The sequence below is a fragment of the Sorghum bicolor genome, chromosome 3, assembly GCF_000003195.3.
Source record: "Sorghum bicolor cultivar BTx623 chromosome 3, Sorghum_bicolor_NCBIv3, whole genome shotgun sequence".
Classification (NCBI taxonomy): domain Eukaryota; kingdom Viridiplantae; phylum Streptophyta; class Magnoliopsida; order Poales; family Poaceae; genus Sorghum; species Sorghum bicolor.
The window spans coordinates 36,293,990-36,311,738 of NC_012872.2; positions in this window are offsets into that span (position 1 = coordinate 36,293,990).

A 17,749-nucleotide genomic window follows, 5' to 3' on the forward strand; every position below is an offset into this window, starting at 1 on the left:
CAGGGCTGTTGCTAGTATAAATACCCCCTAAGACTCATTGTAATCTAAGACTTTGATAATTGAAATACAGAACCCCTTTGTTCAGCTGCGTGCTAACAAATCCAGAGAGTGATCTCTACCCCTTTGCTCTTGTGATTTCCTCGCGGGATTACATAGGCGGCGGCTTCATCCGCTCCCAATTGGTGCTCCTACTCCCTTCAAGGTATTCCTTGATTGATTGTAGGCTGTGTTGGTTGGTTCCTTGAGAGTGTGGTTGGGCGAATCCTCGATTTAGGTTGCCGGTTAAAGACGGTGGTTGGCTTCGAGTTTTATTTGCCAGGTTGCACTAGCTATCGCTGCTTGCAGCAAGTTATCCGGCTGTTCTTCAGCTAGTTATCGGTGTTCTTCCTACGTCGTGAAGATCGGGACAACGTGACGCATCAGTTCTGCTCCTCCTCACTGCTGGTGTATCGAGCACACCGAGCAGCGTCGTCTTCTGGCGGGTCCTCCCCCGCGGGGTTCTCCATGCCAGGTGCCAGTGATACGTACACTGCGCACCGGTCAACGTCTCCAATCTGTAGTAAAAATAAAAGACAAATCAACAACTAGGAGAACACGTACTCAGAAAGCGAAATCAGTTCGCAACATTACCTTGGGAGCTGGTCGTCCCAGCTTGAAGGCCTGCACCCGATCACCACTACGGACGAAGCTACCGTCCACAAAGTTGAACAGCACGTTCAACAGTTGTTGCCATTCCACCTTCTCCAAAACTTCAGGACTCATCCTGGTCGGGTCCTGGCTCCCAGCGTATTCATACGCCGAATGTACCCTCACCCGACGACAGATGAAGTTGCCGACCACTCCTAGCCCGTTTAAACGGGACCAGTCGATCAGTTTCATCAGGTCTTCTACCTGACCAGCGAACTGCGGGCGGTCTGTCCAACTAACCCTCTTCTCAGGACTGTAGCCCACGTCGCAGAACGTGGAACTGCCCGGCTCTTCCCTGACGTAGAACCACTTCTTGTACCATTCGGTGAGAGAAGTATTCCACGGGCAGTGGAGATACCGGTTCTTCATCCCGTCACAAAGATTGAGGTATACTCCACCTGCAATCTTGGAGCCTCCAACTGCTCCCTTCTTCCTCTAACAGAAAAGGTAGCGGAAAAGGTCGAAGTGCGGCTCTATCCCAACATAGGCCTCGCACAGATGGATGAAAGTGGAAATAAGAAGAATCGAGTTCGAGTGCAGATTGCAGATCCCGATCTCATAGTAAAGCAGAAGCCCCTGGAAAAAGGGATGGACAGGAACCCCAAAACCCCTCTTGATAAAATCTTCGAAAACCACGATCTCACCGGCACGAGGGTCAGGGTAGCTCTCCCCCTCCGGTGCCCTCCAGCCGCCGAGCTCTTGGCTGTGCAGTAGCCCCATGCCGACGAGGTCGTTGAGGGACCTCACGCTGCTACGGGACTTCTTCCATTCCTTAGCCATCAGCTCGGCTCTCTTCTTGGAGTCGCTCTTCGCCATTGATGCTGTGGGAATGACTGCGAGTTGGGAGGACTGATGGTGATTGTGGAAGGCAAGAATGGAAAGCTTGAAGGCAATGGCAGCGTAAGCAATACGGGGGCACTGTCAAGCTTTTATAAGCCACAACTCCACCCCTCCCACTTCCCGCATTCTTGGGAAGTGGGCGGGCCCAACGGCGGATGCGGCGTTTCGGTTTTCAACAATTACCGGCAGTTAATACGACGGCCTTTTTGTATAATTGATGATTTCCTTTTCTTGAACCGTGCAAAGAGCGGCTACACAGTTACCAGGCGCAACTTTTCACACAACAATCTGACAAAGCGTCAGGAGGTCTCGTCACGTCACTAATTTATGTGACAAGATGCTTTTTTCAAAATAAGGGACAAAAATTGGTGGAAGATCAACGTTCCTGGGGATTGCACCGACCACCGAGCATGGTATGCTCGGGGACTGGTCGTGCAGTCTGCCAGTTTGGAGATCTGGGGACTGCACCGACCATCGAGCACGGTATGCTCGGGGACTGGTCGTCCAGTCAGCCAGTTTGGAGATCTGGGGACTGCACTGACCACCGAGCATGGTATGCTCAGGGACTGGTCGTCCGATCTGCCAGTTTGGAGATCTAGGGACTGCACCGACCATCGAACACGGTATGCTCGGGGACTGGTCGTCCAGTCTGCCAGTTTGGAGATCTAGGGACTACACCGACCACCGAGCATGGTATGCTCGGGGACTGGTTGTCCGGTCTGCCAGTTTGGAGATCTGGGTACTGCACTAACCACCGAGCACTATACGCTCGGGGACTGGTCGACCAGTCTGCTAGTTTGGAAAAACTAGGGACTCTACCAACCACCAAAGCGTTATCTGCTCGGGGACTGGTTGATAAGTCAATAAGATGGCAAACGAGCATGAGATGCCCGGGGACTGGATATTTTTAATTTTTTAGACCTTGCTACAAGGCTCATACTTCGCCTTCCAGCAAGCTCGGGGACTACATCGGTATGATGCATCTGGAGATGCATCTTAACTTCAGAATTTCTTTGAGAACCTTTCTTCTGACCCTGACACCACGTGCCTACGTCACCTACTACCAGGCTCGGGGACTAAGTGGGCACACTTCACTGTGCGGTGAACTTGCTTGCTTTTTTGCTCGAGCATCGCATCATTCCACAGCCCCAACTCTACTTTTTCTGGCGGCGGCGCTGTGCGAGAACTCTGAGAACTTCAACAAGAACCTCCTCCAACAACCCTCGAGTCTTCGATCTTCTCCTCTGCGAGAAAATGGCCATCAACTTCATCGTGCCTGAGGTTAGTTCCACTTCTCCCTTGTATTTGCACAGCACTCCTGTTCATTTGCAGTTCATCTTTGCTGAATGTTTTTTTTTCTTTTTTATTTTGCTCTTCTTTTCATCCCCAAAAAACTCCTAGGATCTGTCCAATAGGATTGTCATCCCTACCGATCAACCACACCTCCAATGTCTCGGTCCACTAGGGAACCCAGATCCTACCGATCTAATCAACGTAGAAACAAAAAGAATCCCCTTTAGAGCTGAGATTTTTTCTCTAGATCTGTGGAAGGATACCTTTCGTTCCTGGCCCAGTCCTACCGTAGGATTGAAGGATTGGTTCTTGAGAGTCAGCCATTCTAATGAGGTTCAGTGGGGTGAACGAAAACTGGACCAATGCATCAGGTTATCTCTTGCCGATATGCGTAGGAATGAGTCGCTGCTGATTGCTGCATCTTATTTCTGGTCGGATACACTCAATGCCTTTATCTTCAGCCACGGCCCTGCTTCTCCCACTCTTGCCGATGTGCTTATGCTCACTGGCTTAGATATATCCACTGCCGATAGTAGTCACCTATTTGACACCACGCCTAGTGCCAAAGTAGAAACCCGCTCTATCGGCGGCTGGTCTGGGTACATTCAGAAGTACCGTAAAATGGGGCCTGTCAACATAAAGGAGCAAACCACCTTTCTGAACATGTGGCTGGACAAATTCGTGTTCTGTGGTCGATCGGCAAGACCAACCTCTGTCTACTTATCGGCAGCAGAGAAATTAGCTAATGGTGGCCGATTTCCCCTCGGCCGATACCTGCTTGGCGCTGTCTACCACCTCCTTCATCAAGTAGCCAGAAAACTCCTACTCGGCCAGCCCATCAGCAACTTAGGGGGTCCCTGGTGGTTTATCAACATGTGGCTTAGCCTCCACATGCATAAGCGTCTTGAGTTTGACCTCTTCGCACAGCGCTTCCCCAGAGATATAGCCGAGAATCATGAATTGGATGAAGAAGAATCGGCAACTCGCCCTCCTCTGAACTTTGGCGAGGCTGTCATAGTCCTACCTAGTATAGGTGGCAATGCAGACCAGGTCAGCCGATTCTTCCAGACCCTGTACGAAGGCCTGACCAGAGAACAGCGAGCATGGATGCCTTATGAAGATCCAGACACTATGTTCCCTTTGGTTTTCCACCCGTTCAATGACGCCCTCAACAAGGATCACGACGTGATGATGGCACTGATCACTCCCAGGGCTATACCAGTAAACTTCTTTGGCAGTGGGAAAGCCTCCAACCAGACTTATGAGTTTTATAATCCATCAATACTAGCCCGTCAACTAGCTTTCGGTCAGCTGCCGATTGCACTCTGTCATGCCGATGTGATAAAACCCAGGGAAACCATCACTAGTCTCCTCGAGTGGACCCGAGTAGCCCAACTGCCACCAAATGCCGATACAAATGCAGATCTATCAGAGTGGATTCCGGCCCTCTTCATTACCTAGGCGTACAACCAATGGTGGGAGGAATGGAAGGAGCATTTATTCTGTAAATCGGCTCTTACGTACCGCGGCATGATCGACCCCCAGTACAAAGTTCCTGATAACACTGTAAGTATTTCCAAACCGATGACTCAATCCTTTCACTTTTATTTCCATCGGTAACTCACTTTCCGTGTTATATTACAGGTTAATAACATTCCCCCATCGGTCAGCAGGAGTGGCAAGCCGATCGACCTTTTTCTATTAGGTCCAATCTCTTCGATCGGCCACAATGCTCCTACCTTGGCTGCTATAATGCATCGGGGTGTATGTCTCAAGAAAGTCACTACCAAGTGGACAAAAACATCTCCATCGGTAGCTACCTCTGCTTTGGCACAAGCCTTTAATGTAAATCTTCAGATTTCTTTACCGATTCCATTCTCATGCCTATCACATTGGTACTCACAAACTCCTCATTGTTGTATCAGCATACCGGCGCATCGGCAAAGACCAGAAGCACAAGTGCCGATGCCCCCTAGTCCAGCTAGGCGAAGAGGAAAGGCTCCAAGAGCACCCAACCATGAACAAAGTGCCAGAGGACAGCAACTCCTTCTCTTCCCCAGTGTCTCCAATCCCAGTGGAATCTTCTCCTTCCTCTCCAAAAGTCCAGATGCAACAAGCACCATCTCCTCCTAAGCTGCAGGAAGAAGCTCACGCAGAAGAACTCCAGCCAGAGGAACCTCAGCCAGAAGATACATCGGCTGACATACACGAGCAAACTGCCAATCCAGTAAGCTCAATCATAGCATCGGTAGTCTCCTCCATCCAAACAAGTGCCGCTCCTCCTCAAGGTAACATACCTTTTATTAAATTATTACCGATGAACCTACTTTTCCTGTCTTATAATCACTTCTGTTAATCTTTCAGCTGATATAGTCCCATCGGCAACTCCAGCCGATCAGCCCGTGGTCCCATCGGCATCTTCTAGTCAGAGGTGAGAAATTGCCTTGAAACAAGTAAGTCACCCAATCTCTAGCCGTATTATCTGTCAATACTTGTCCATAGAATAACTTACTTCATTTTCTTTTCAGGAACAGGATTCTCCTGACAACTTGTTCTCTTTTGCCATCGACATTTCTGAAGACGAAGGCGAGGAGACAAGTTATTCCCGAGCAGTCGGAATTACAACAGCAGAGATCAGGTCGAAGTTAGAAGAATTATCAGCCCTCCTCCATCAAGATACAGCCCAACTGGTTGATGACTCCGACCCAGGCAAGGCTTTGTTCAAAACCCTCAGAGGCCAAATTTCTGCCGATGTTGAAGAAATCCTTTTTCAAGCTGCACATCTAGAGAGCCGTCAGCTACAGTACTAGAGGGCTGCCCAACGTCTTGCCGATAGAGCTGCTCATGCCCAGCTCTCTGAGGAGATGATGAAGGTAAAACTCCTTGCCGATGAGAAACACAAGAGCATCGGCATCCTGACATCCTCAGGAGATGTATTGGAACAAAAGATTTCTGATCTATCAGCGAGAAGAGAAGTTTTGTTGGCAGAACTCAAACAGGTAGAAGAAGCCTTGTCCCAAGCCCGACAAGAATGCCTGAGACACTCAAACTTCTTGAGCAAGAGCGAAATTGTCGAGGGTATCAACAAGGGGTACCCTCACCAATGCGTATAACGAGACCATCCGTACACACGCGCGGCCATCGACGGTCGCAGCCTCGAAGACGGAAATAGCGTCGAGCGAATCGGTCAGGGCTCGAGCTACAACTGCCGTCGAATACGGAAGCGGGCTCGAGCGAACCGAGAGGCGTCGAGCGCAAGGACACTGTCCGCCGCCTGACGCGCGCACGAGAGCCAGGGCATTTAATGCACCTGACGCTTCCCCACCTAACACACGGGTCACGGGAGGCTTCTGTCCCATCGTTCTTTTTGCAGCCTTCCCACCGAACGACCCAGGGCGTGTCAGGACGCGGGAAACAAGGATGGAACGTCTAATCGGGACCCCCTCGAGACACCCAGGGTCAGCGCTCCAGACATCGATACCTCGTACGGCGTCCAACCCTCGACTTCACCAGGCTCCTTCCTGGAGACGAGTCGGGCGTCGACTGACCATGCCGTAACCACTCCGCCGGACTTGCCGCCCAGCCATATAAGCGTGCATCCGCCGAACCAATCCAAGACGGCGCGCAGAGCAGAATGCAGGGGCACGCGTGATCATCACCGGGCTATTAAGACAGGACGACTCGAGGTCATGCCGGTACGGAAACCTCGAGTAGGTCAGCGCTCCATGCTGCTATCGACTCCAATTCCTACACCTATACATGTACCCTAGGACCTTCCTTGGAACTATAAAAGGAGGGACTCAAGAATAGAACAAGAACAGAACACAGGACCACACTCATACGTAGTAGAGCTCCACACTTCATACCACGCTTGTATTCGCCCCTGTACAAGCACTTAGGTGCAAGATAATACAAACTCTCTCCCCCCGCTGGACGTAGGGCCTTCTCTTGCCCGAACCAGGATAAATCTCTGTGTCTTCTTGCATCACCATCCGGGAAAGGGAGCACGCATACAAATTTACTCGTTGGTGTGACCCCCCCGGGGGAAAACACCGACAGTTGGCGCGCCAGGTAGGGGCCCTGCGTGTTTTTTCATCGATTTCCCACTCCTTTCCGGATGGCTACTCTTGCCTCGCCGTTTCCGCGCTCCACGGTGATTTGGTTTGGGAGCCTCGAGTTCATGTCTACGGGCTCCGGCTACGACATGATCTTGCTCTCAGTCAAAGGACCAGGAGGAGCCCGCGTTACGCCAGCACGGTTGAAGGCCCCGAGACGCCCTCACCACCACGCCTCCCCGCCTAAGAAGAGGCGCGGACAGCACCGTCGCGGCCCCTCTGCTTCAGCACGACCAACAACCCGTGCGAGGCAGGACGTAGGCCACAAGTCGGCAGCACCGTGTGATGGAGCAACAAGCGTGACGACTCAGCACCGCGCGACGACGGGAGGGGACGCGTCTCGCGCGCTCTCCCCCACCGCAGCTAGGCTACTTCCACACGGGTTGTTCTCTCCAAGAGCGGCACTGCCGTTCGGATTGGACAATGCCGCGGCGTCGCTCGCCAGGGCGATATGCCCAAACGCCCAGACGTACGTAGAAAGACCAATGGTCCTCCCACGTAGCTCTAAAGCGCGGCGGTCGGCGTCCGAGCTGCTGGACCTTTCCCGAGTACGAGGCCTCCGTCGTCTAGGCCCCGGACGATACTCGATCACCTCCCTCAGGCAACGATTGCTGGAGGAAGGACGTGGGTGTTTTTACGCCACCGAACCGGACTCCGACTCCGAGACAGACAGCTACGACCCTACGAGGGAATGCTATCACATCGACGGGGCGGTAGAAACCAGTGCCGAGACACGGGATGCTGCTGCGGGTGGTCGAGCCCCCGCGGCGCGAGAAGACCCCAGGACGCCTGGGAACGACGGACAGGTCGACCCCCTCCTCAGGAAGACAGAACCGCGCAGCTCGCGCAGCTGCGGGAGCTCAAGATGAAGCTCGACGAAGACCGCGAGCGCCTCGTCCTGCTCGAGCAAATCCTCGAGCAAGACCTGCCCTACCCGCCGGGCGGAAGTGTCCGCAGACGCGCTCGAGAGGTACATCGACAGATCGTCGGTGACTCAGAGCCAGAGCAACCTGTCAGCCGTTTCCCTCGAGCAGGCCAGAATGTAGTGGCAGCGACGATGCTGCTACGTAACATGCCAGAGCCGTCAAATTCCCAGGCCCGACGTATTCGAGATGAGGTACAGACATTGCTCCAGGTGGCGGCGGTTCAACAAGCCGAAAGTTCGGCGTCTCGACGGCGAGGAGCTGCCACAGAGAAGCGCGACGAACAGCCTCTAAACGAAGAGGAGATGTCAGTCCAACAACAACCTCCCCCTCGAGGTAGAAAGACCGCTCTCATCCTCCCCGTCGACGGTCAACGTCGACACGACGCGCGGCACGACATCAAAGAAAATCGACGCCGCCGGCACTGAGACGCGGAAGAGCGCGGTTATAGCGCGCATCGCGGTGGGAGATACGACAGCGACGAGGACCGGATGGCCCCCGAGCCACCAGGCCCACGGGTGTTCAGCAGGGCGATCCGCAGCACGCCCCTGCCCAATCCATTTCGACCCCCGACCAGCATCGCGAAGTACAATGGAGAGACCAAACCAGAGTTGTGGCTGGCCGACTTCAGGCTGGCCTGTCAGCTAGGTGGCGCTCGAGGTGATGATCGAGCCATCATCAGACAGCTACCCCTTTTCCTCTCCGACACCGCCCGTCGATGGCTCGAGGAACTCCCTGCCAATCAGATCCACAATTGGGTTGATCTGGTCAGAGTCTTCGAGGGTAACTTCAAAGGGACCTACATACGACCAGGGAACTCATGGGACCTCAGCAAGTGCAAGCAGAAGTCAGGAGAAACTCTTCGGGAGTACGCTCGACGCTTCTCGAAGCAGCGCACTGAGCTGCCGCACATCCCTGACCACGACGTCATCTTGGCGTTTGTCTCGGGCACCACGAGTCGAGACTTGGTGCGGGAATTAGGTCGCAATCGACCTCAGACCGTCGACGAGCTGATGGACGTAGTAGCCAACTACGCGGCAGGGGAGGAGGCAGTCGGCGCCTTCTTCAGCTCAGAAGGAAGAAAAGGCAAGCAGCCCGTCGAAGAAGATGGGACCCCTAGTCGAGGCCTCAAGAAGAATAAAAAGAAGCAGAAAGTGCGGCAGTTCCACCGGGAAGATTCCGATGACAACCTTGTCGCCGCCATGGATCGAAAGAAACCTCGAGGCCCTCCGGATGGAGGCATCTTTGACAAGATGTTGGAGGAGCCGTGCCCATACCATAAGGGAGGCGCCAACCACAAGCTCAAGGACTGTCGTATGCTGAGAAAGCATTTCGACGGTCTGGGGTTCAAAAAAGATACACGTGATGACTCCAAGAAAGAGAAGGCTGGCAGCAAGGAGGACAACAAAGATGACGACGGCTTCCCCGCCGTCCACGACTGCTACATGATCTATGGCGGGCCCTTGACTCAATTGACCACGAGGCAGCGCAAAAGGGAGCGTCGCGAAGTCTTTGCAGCAAGAATGGCGGTGCCCCAATACCTTAGCTGGTCAAGCACTCCTATCACTTTCGACCGAGAAGACCACCACGACAAGGTAGTCGCCCCAGGCGTCTACCCGCTCGTCGTCGACCCAATCATCGTCAATACCCGGCTCTCGAAAGTGCTGATGGATGGCGGTAGCAGCCTCAACATCATCTACCTCGAGACCCTTGACCTCCTCGGCATAGATAGAGGGAAGCTCCAACCAAGTGCTGGCGGGTTCCATGGCGTCGTGCCAGGAAAAAAGGCGCTGCCAGTAGGTCGAATTGACGTACCGGTCTGCTTCGGCACGGCGGCCAACTTCAGGAAGGAGACCCTCACCTTCGAGGTGGTTGGGTTTCGAGGCACGTACCACGCCATCATCGGGCGCCCGGGCTACGCCAAGTTCATGGCTATACCCAACTACACCTACTTGAAACTGAAGATGTCCGGTCCCAAAGGCGTCATCACTGTCAGTTCCTCCTTTGAGCACGCGTACTAGTGCGTCGAGTACGGGGAGGCGGTCGAGAACTCCACCGAGCTCGTCGCGAAGCTCGGGGCCCTGGCCGCTGAGGCTCCAGAGCCTAAGCGCCACGCGGGCAGCTTCGAGGCGGCGGAAGGAACCAAGAAGATCCCGCTTGACCCCAACAACTCCGACGGCAAAGTGCTGACGATCAGCACCGACCTCGACCCCAAATAGGAAGCTGTGCTCGTCGACTTTCTCCGTGCAAATGCCGACATGTTTGCATGGAGTCCCTCGGACATGCCAGGCATACCGAGGGAAGTCGCCGAGCACTCCTTGGAGATTCGAGCCGGTTCCAAGCCAGTGAAGCAGCGGTTGCGCCGATTCGACGAGGAGAAGCGCAAGATCATTGGCGAGGAAGTCCACAAGCTTTTGACGGCCGGATTCATCAAGGAGGTTCATCATCCTGACTGGTTAGCAAACCCTGTATTAGTTAAGAAAAAGAATGGGAAAATGAGGATGTGTGTCGATTATATTAGTCTGAATAAAGCATGTCCAAAAGTTCCCTTTCCATTGCCACGCATTGATCAGATTGACGATTCTACCGCGGGATGTGAAACCCTTTCTTTCCTTGATGCATATTTTGGTTACCACCAAATAAAAATGAAGGAGTCCGACCAGCTCGCGACCTCTTTCATCACGCCTTTTGGGATGTATTGCTACGTGACCATGCCATTTGGGCTTCGAAACGCGGGAGCCACGTATCAACGTTGCATGCTCCACGTGTTTGGCGAACATATAGGGTCCACGGTCGAGGCCTACGTCGACGACATTGTCGTCAAGTCAAAGCGACGAGGAGACCTGATCCAGGACCTCGAGATTGCCTTTAGCTGCCTACGCACCAGCCGGATCAAGCTCAATCCCAAGAAGTGCGTTTTCGGTGTGCCTCGAGGCATGCTCCTAGGTTACATCGTTTCGCAGCGCGGCATCGAGGCCAACCCCGAGAAAGTCTTGGCCATCACGAGAATGGGGCCGATCCGAGACATCAAGGGTGTACAGAGAGTCACGGGGTGCCTGGCGGCTCTGAGCCGTTTCATCTCGAGACTAGGAGAAAAGGCATTACCATTATATCGACTCCTAAAGAAGGTCGAGCGTTTTTCTTGGACCCCCGAAGCCGAGGAAGCACTCGAAAGGCTGAAGAAGACGCTGACCTCGGCACCAGTCCTGGTTCCACCTCAACCTGCAGGGCCGCTGCTCCTCTACGTCGCGTCGACGACCCAGGTCGTCAGCGCGGCGGTGGTGGTCGAAAGACAAGAGGAGGGTCATGCGCTGCCGGTCCAAAGGCCGGTCTATTTCGTCAGCGAGGTGCTTTCGGAGACCAAGGCGCGTTATCCCCAAATCCAGAAGTTGATCTACGCCGTAATCCTTGCCCGCCGCAAGCTGCAGCATTACTTCCTCGGTCACCCCATCACGGTGGTTTCGTCTTTCCCTTTAGGAGAAATAATCCAGAGCAAAGAGGCCACGGGAAGAATAGCAAAATGGTCGGTCGAGCTCATGAGTGAGACTCTCACTTACGCGCCTCGGAAGGCCATCAAATCGCAAGCCCTGGTAGACTTCGTCGTGGAATGGACAGACTCCCAGCTTCCCCCGACTCAGGTCCAGGCGGAGCTGTGGACAATGTATTTCAACGGGTCACTCATGAAAACTGGGGCCGGGGCCGGCCTGCTGTTCATCTCACCCTTAGGCATCCACATGAGGTATGTAATCAGGATTCATTTTGCTGCATCTAACAATGTCGCAGAATATGAGGCCCTGGTCAACGGTCTCAAGATCGCTATCGAGTTAGGAGTCCGACGCCTCGACGTCCGAGGTGACTCCCAACTCGTCATCGACCAAGTAATGAAAACCTCGAGCTACCACGACCCAAAAATGGAAGCGTACTGCAAGGAGGTCCGTCGACTCGAAGACAGGTTCCACGGTCTTGAGCTTGTCCATGTCGCTCGACGCTACAACGAGGCAGCCGACGAACTCGCCAAGATCGCATCGACCAGAGGCACGGTGCCGCCTGATGCATTTTCAAAAGATCTTCACGAGCCATCCGTCGACCTAGGCACGGGGGCTGGCGTCGACGCCACCACCGCCCAACCAACCAATGCTGTCGATACGCTCTTGATGGTGGAAGAGATGATGGAGATAGAACGACGACCAGGTCGACCATTCGATTGGCGCACGCCGTTCCTCGACTGCCTTATCCGCGGCGAGTTGCCAGAAGACAGGTCAGAAGCTTGTCGTATCGCTCGACGGGCCAAATCATATGTGATCTATGGCGAAGACAACGAGCTATATCGACGGAGCCCGACGGGGGTCTTACAACGTTGCATCACTGTGGAAGAAGGCCGAAAACTCCTCGATGACCTGCACTCGGGGGCTTGCGGTCACCACGCCGCTCCACGGACCCTTGTAGGGAACGCTTTTCGACAAGGCTTCTACTGGCCAACGGCCGTGGCGGACGCCATCGAGCTCGTACGATCATGTCACCGGTGTCAGTTCTACGCCAAGCAGACGCATCTGCCTGCCCACGCTCTTCAGATGATCCCCATTACCTGGCCGTTTGCGGTGTGGGGGCTCGATTTAGTAGGACCTCTACAAAAGGCGAAAGGAGGATTCACCCATTTGCTGGTGGCCATTGACAAGTTCTCCAAATGGATCGAGGCTCGACCCATCACCAACATCCACTCTGAGCAGGCCGTCCTTTTCTTCACCGACATTATCCATCGGTTTGGGATCCCCAATGTCATCATCACCGACAACGGCACCCAATTCACCGGCAAAAAGTTCTTGGACTTCTGCGATCGGCATCACATCCGTGTGAACTGGTCTGCAGTAGCCCACCCTCGAACTAACGGCCAAGTCGAGCGTGCCAACGGCATGATTTTGCAAGGACTCAAGCCAAGGATCTACAACCGATTGAAGAAATTCGGCAAAAAATGGGTCGAGGAGCTTTCCTCAGTCCTATGGAGCCTTAGGACAACACCAAGCAGGGCCACAAAATACACCCCATTCTTCATGGTCTACGGCTCTGAGGCTATCCTCCCCACAGACCTCGAGTATGGGTCACCTCGACTCAAGGCCTACAACGAGCAATCGAACAAAGAGACTCAAGAAAACGCGGTCGACCAACTTGAGGAGGCTAGAGACATGGCCCTCCTCAACTCTGCCAGATATCAGCAAAGGCTTCGATGCTACCACGACAAGCATGTGCGCAAGAGGGACCTCAACGTGGGCGACCTAGTCCTACGACGCCGGCAAAGCAATCAGGGACGCCACAAGCTGACTCCGCCTTGGGAAGGTCCGTGCGTGGTAGCCGAGGTCCTGAAGCCGGGAACGTACAAGCTGGCGGACGAAAAGGGGGCAATTCTCACCAACGCATGGAACATCAAACAGCTACGTCGATTCTACCCCTAGAAGTTCTAAACTTATGTTCCTGCTTACGTTTTGTACCAAGACTTTGTAAATGAATGAATAAATAAAGTCTTTCCCTCGAAACAATTCTTCTTTCTTTGCGCCGAGAAGATTAATAAGTCACGATCTCGACGTTAAAAGGGGGCGCCGACTATGACCCATCATAGTCAGCACCCCCTCGGGGGCTACCAGGGGGACGACACCCCCCCCCCCGAGTATCGAAAAAACCAAGAAGTTTTCTTTTCTTACGTAGTAAACCTTGCACGGTTCGAGTAGCTAAGGCACCTCGAGCCCCTCAAAGGCCGAGGGACAACGAGCTGGAGAACTCCTACGCCCCCGAGCTACAGAAACTCTACTCGCTTCCCCACCATTGAAGTGATCGAGGCGGCCAGGTAACGAAAAATCGAGCAAGGGATACAAACGTAGGCGCAAAGAGAAACGAAAGCATCAAGCGGAAAGACAAAATAAGCATCTAACAATTACGAAAGTGATACAACATCAGTTACCCACAGAATTAACAAAGTATTGTACAAGGGGCCTTAGGCGCCCTGAGCAGGCTCGCAGGCCTCAGTCTGCGGCACGATCCTCACCGCTCTCGCCTCCGCCCGAGCTAGCCTCAGGAGGGAGCACCTCAGGCTCGAAAAGCTTGGCCAACCTTTCCCCAGGAGCCTCCGCGTCGTCGATCAAGGCATGGAGCCTCTCCTCGTTCTCTGCGTCGGTCTTGGAGATGTCGGTGACGAAGCCATGGGACACCACCTCCATGTCGTAGGAGAAGCCCGAGCAGACAACCGCCATCGCCCGCTTCACCCCGATGTGGAGGGCGTCCCGCACCCGATCTCGCAGCGTCGCGCCTATGTAGCACAACTGGTCGACCAGGGCGTCGCCTCGAGCGTCCTCCCTCGACTCATCCATAGGCTCGACCTCCCAAGAGGTCGAGAGATCACTTATCGCCGTCCGTACTCGACGGTTCAAAGCAACCTCCGCCTCGAGCTGAGCCTTGGCGTTGCGAGCCTCGGCTTGGGCGGCCAGGAGCTCGTCCTTGAGCCCTGTAAAAGCCAATACAAAGAGACCTTAGGAAAAACTAAGCACACCTCGGAAAAAGAAATCTGATAGAGGAAACATACCGCGTACGGTCTCCTCGAGGGCCGTGTTCTCGCCGACCAGCCTGGTGTTGGCCCCCTCGATCTCTTTGTTGGAGCGTGCCAGTTCGGTGTTGGCAACGCGGAGATCCTCGATCGCCTTGCCAGCCTGAGCAATGGCCCCACTCTTCTCCAGCAATTCTCCCTTCAGACGCTCGACGTCGTTAGAGAGACTGCGGGATCGAGCCCGCTCCGCCTCGAGATCTTCGAGGGCCTTCTTCTTGGCTTCCTCCGCGGCGCCCCTGGCGACCTCGCCGTTCACATGCTCCACCTTCATCTTTCGGAAGGACTCTTGGAGAGAGTCCAGGTCGGATTTAAGGAGGCCCTTCTCCTTGTCCAGATCCGCGATAACGCTCTTGTAGGACAGGGCCTCCTCCCGGGCTCTGGACGCGGCTTCCTCGACCGTAAGAGCCCGCTCCCGTAGCTGCATCGTCTCCTCCTCCACCTTCTTCGAGGCCTCTCGGGCCTCAGCCAAGGCATCCTCCCTCGCCTTCTTCTCCTCCTCGAGTGCTATGAGATCTTTGTAAGCTTTAAGGAGCTTTTCCTGCGATTCGAGGAGTTGATCCTTGAGGAGGGGGAGCTGCTCCCAACCGCCCCTCGTGGCGTGTATGAAGCTGGACTTGATGCGGGAGGTCTCTTTCATATCCTGTGAATCAAGAGTCGGATGGATTAGAATACAGAAACCTGAAAGCACCATGAGGATTGGAGTTCGAGAAACACTTACGAAATAAGCCGGGCCGAGCCCGTTGTTGATAACGTCCGAGAGGAGCCCCACCACATGCTTCATCCAAAGGCGGAGCTCCTCGATGTGTTCCCACTTCTCCGCCTCCTTCCGATCGTCGAGGAAGATGTCGGGCTCAGACAGGTCGTGGGAGGCCCGGATACGGATGCGGTCGGGGCACCAGTGCTCCATCTCCCGGTCAGTCCGCGCCTTAACGCCGCGGATGAGGCCCTCGACGGATACGGATGTTTGGTGAAGTCTCCAGACTTAACGACCACATCATCAATATAAATTTCCACCAGCTTGCCGATGAACTCATGAAAGATAATATTCATGGCCCTTTGATAAGTAGCACCAGCATTTTTCAAGCCAAAGGTCATGACTATCCACTCAAACAAACCAACATGACCAGGACATCTAAATACAGTCTTTGGAATATCCTCTTCAGCCATGAATATCTGATTGTATCCTGCGTTACCATCCATAAAGCTGATGATCCGATGCCCAGCCGCAGCATCAACTAGCAGATCGGCAACTGGCATTGGGTAGCCATCCATCGGTGTAGCTTTATTAAGATTCCTGAAATCAATGCAAACCCGAAGCTTCCCATTTTTCTTGTAAACCGGAACAACATTGGAAATCCATTCGGCATACCGACACTGTCGAATAAATTTAGCCTCGATAAGTTTAGTTATTTCGGCCTTGATGTCAGGAAGAATATTGGGATTACATTGGCGAGCTGGTTGTTGATGTGGTCGAAACCCAGACTTGATATGTAACCGAGGTTCAACAATTGATCGGTCTAAACCAGGCATCTCAGTATAATCCCAAGCAAAGCAATCTTTATATTCTTTCAACAAATCGGTTAACTGTTGCTTACACTCAGAATTTAACTTAGCACTAATAAAAGTAGGTCTAGGTCTATCCCCACTACCTATATCTACTTCTATTAAATCATCGGCCGATGTGAATCCCTGGCCTAATTTTCCATCATCAGCGAACCTATCCATTAAAAACCTTCATCAGAACCGACTGCTTGGATCGGTGGAATTTCATAATCGGCGACTTTGAGGAAATCCTTCTCCCAAATCTATCCTAAGATGCATCTAGTCCTTTCATAAGTGTCTGCTTCTGCCGACACAATAACGTAGGAAGAATCTCCCGGGACAATCTCAATCTTGTCACCTACCCACTGGACCAAGCATTGGTGCATTGTAGACGGGATGCAACAGTTGGCATGAATCCAATCTCTCCCCAACAGCAGATTATAAGCACCCTTACCACTAATCACAAAGAAAGTTGTCGGCAAGGTTTTGCTGCCGATGGTCAACTCAACGCATATTGCTCCCTTAACTGGAGACACATTTCCCTCAAAGTCTTTTAGCATCATATCGGTCTTGGTTAAATCTTGATCCTCTTTTCCAAGCTTCTGATACACTGCATATGGCATGATGTTGATAGCAGCCCACCATCAGTTAGAATCTTGGTCATCGGCTGACCATCCACTTTTCCTTTGACAAACAGAGCCTTGAGATGTTGCCTCTCATCATCGGCAGGCTTTTCGAAGATGGCTGTCATCGGGTCCAGAGCCAACTGAGCTATTTGGTAGGAAAATTCCAACTCATCATCACTGGTCGGCACAAGGAATTCCATCGGCAACATAAATACCATGTTAATATCTGCCGATGGCCCTTTCCCCTTAGGATCTGATTGTTGTTGATCCCCAGATTGGCCAGAGTTCTCGCCCTTGCTCAACTCTTCCCGTCTTTCGTGCTGCAGCCTCCTTTTCTGCGTCCTAGTCAACCCCTCTGGACACCATGGAGGAAGTTGTTGTTGCCTTACCGATGGACGATGATGTTCCCTTGACTCCATCCGATAAGTATTAGAATGCCTGCAAAATATGAACTCATCGGGAACTCGTGCATTAGCAATCCCTTGAAGTTCTTCCTGGTTCCTGGGAAAATATACGACACGATCACCAAGTCTATCGTGCACACTGAGCCTGCCCCCCAGCCGATCATGAACGGACGCTCTTCCCCTAATCGGCCCACCAATCCGATGGTTATTGTTCTGATACTGCCGATTTGATCTGTCATAATGATCATAACCATTACATTCCGGGCAGTCTCTGATAGTAGGGAGCTTGATATTTTCTTCCCAACAATGAATGAAGAACGGACAATTCTGTAACACCCTAGGTGTTAAGCATGCATTTAGCCCTATCACAACATGCATAAGCATTCTCATCAAGCATAGCATCATGAGCATGTCATTCATCCCAAAACATGATTTTATGTGCTTCATTTCATGTGTTTTAATTATGCTAAAAATATGATGCTTGCTTCTAAAAATGTGAAATATTCAAACTAGGTTGATTTATGTGTAAGAAGAATTTAGAGTATTTTTGTGTAAATTTTGGAGCTATGGAATTTGAGAAATGAAATTTATACAAGATTTCCAAATTGAATTTATTTAAAAACCTAGAACTAAGTTTTAATTTGCAATTCAAATTCTAGTTGGAATTTGGTCTTGCTTATTAAAGCAAAGTTGTAGAGTTTTTGTTTTGGAACAACTTTGTTTTTGGGAG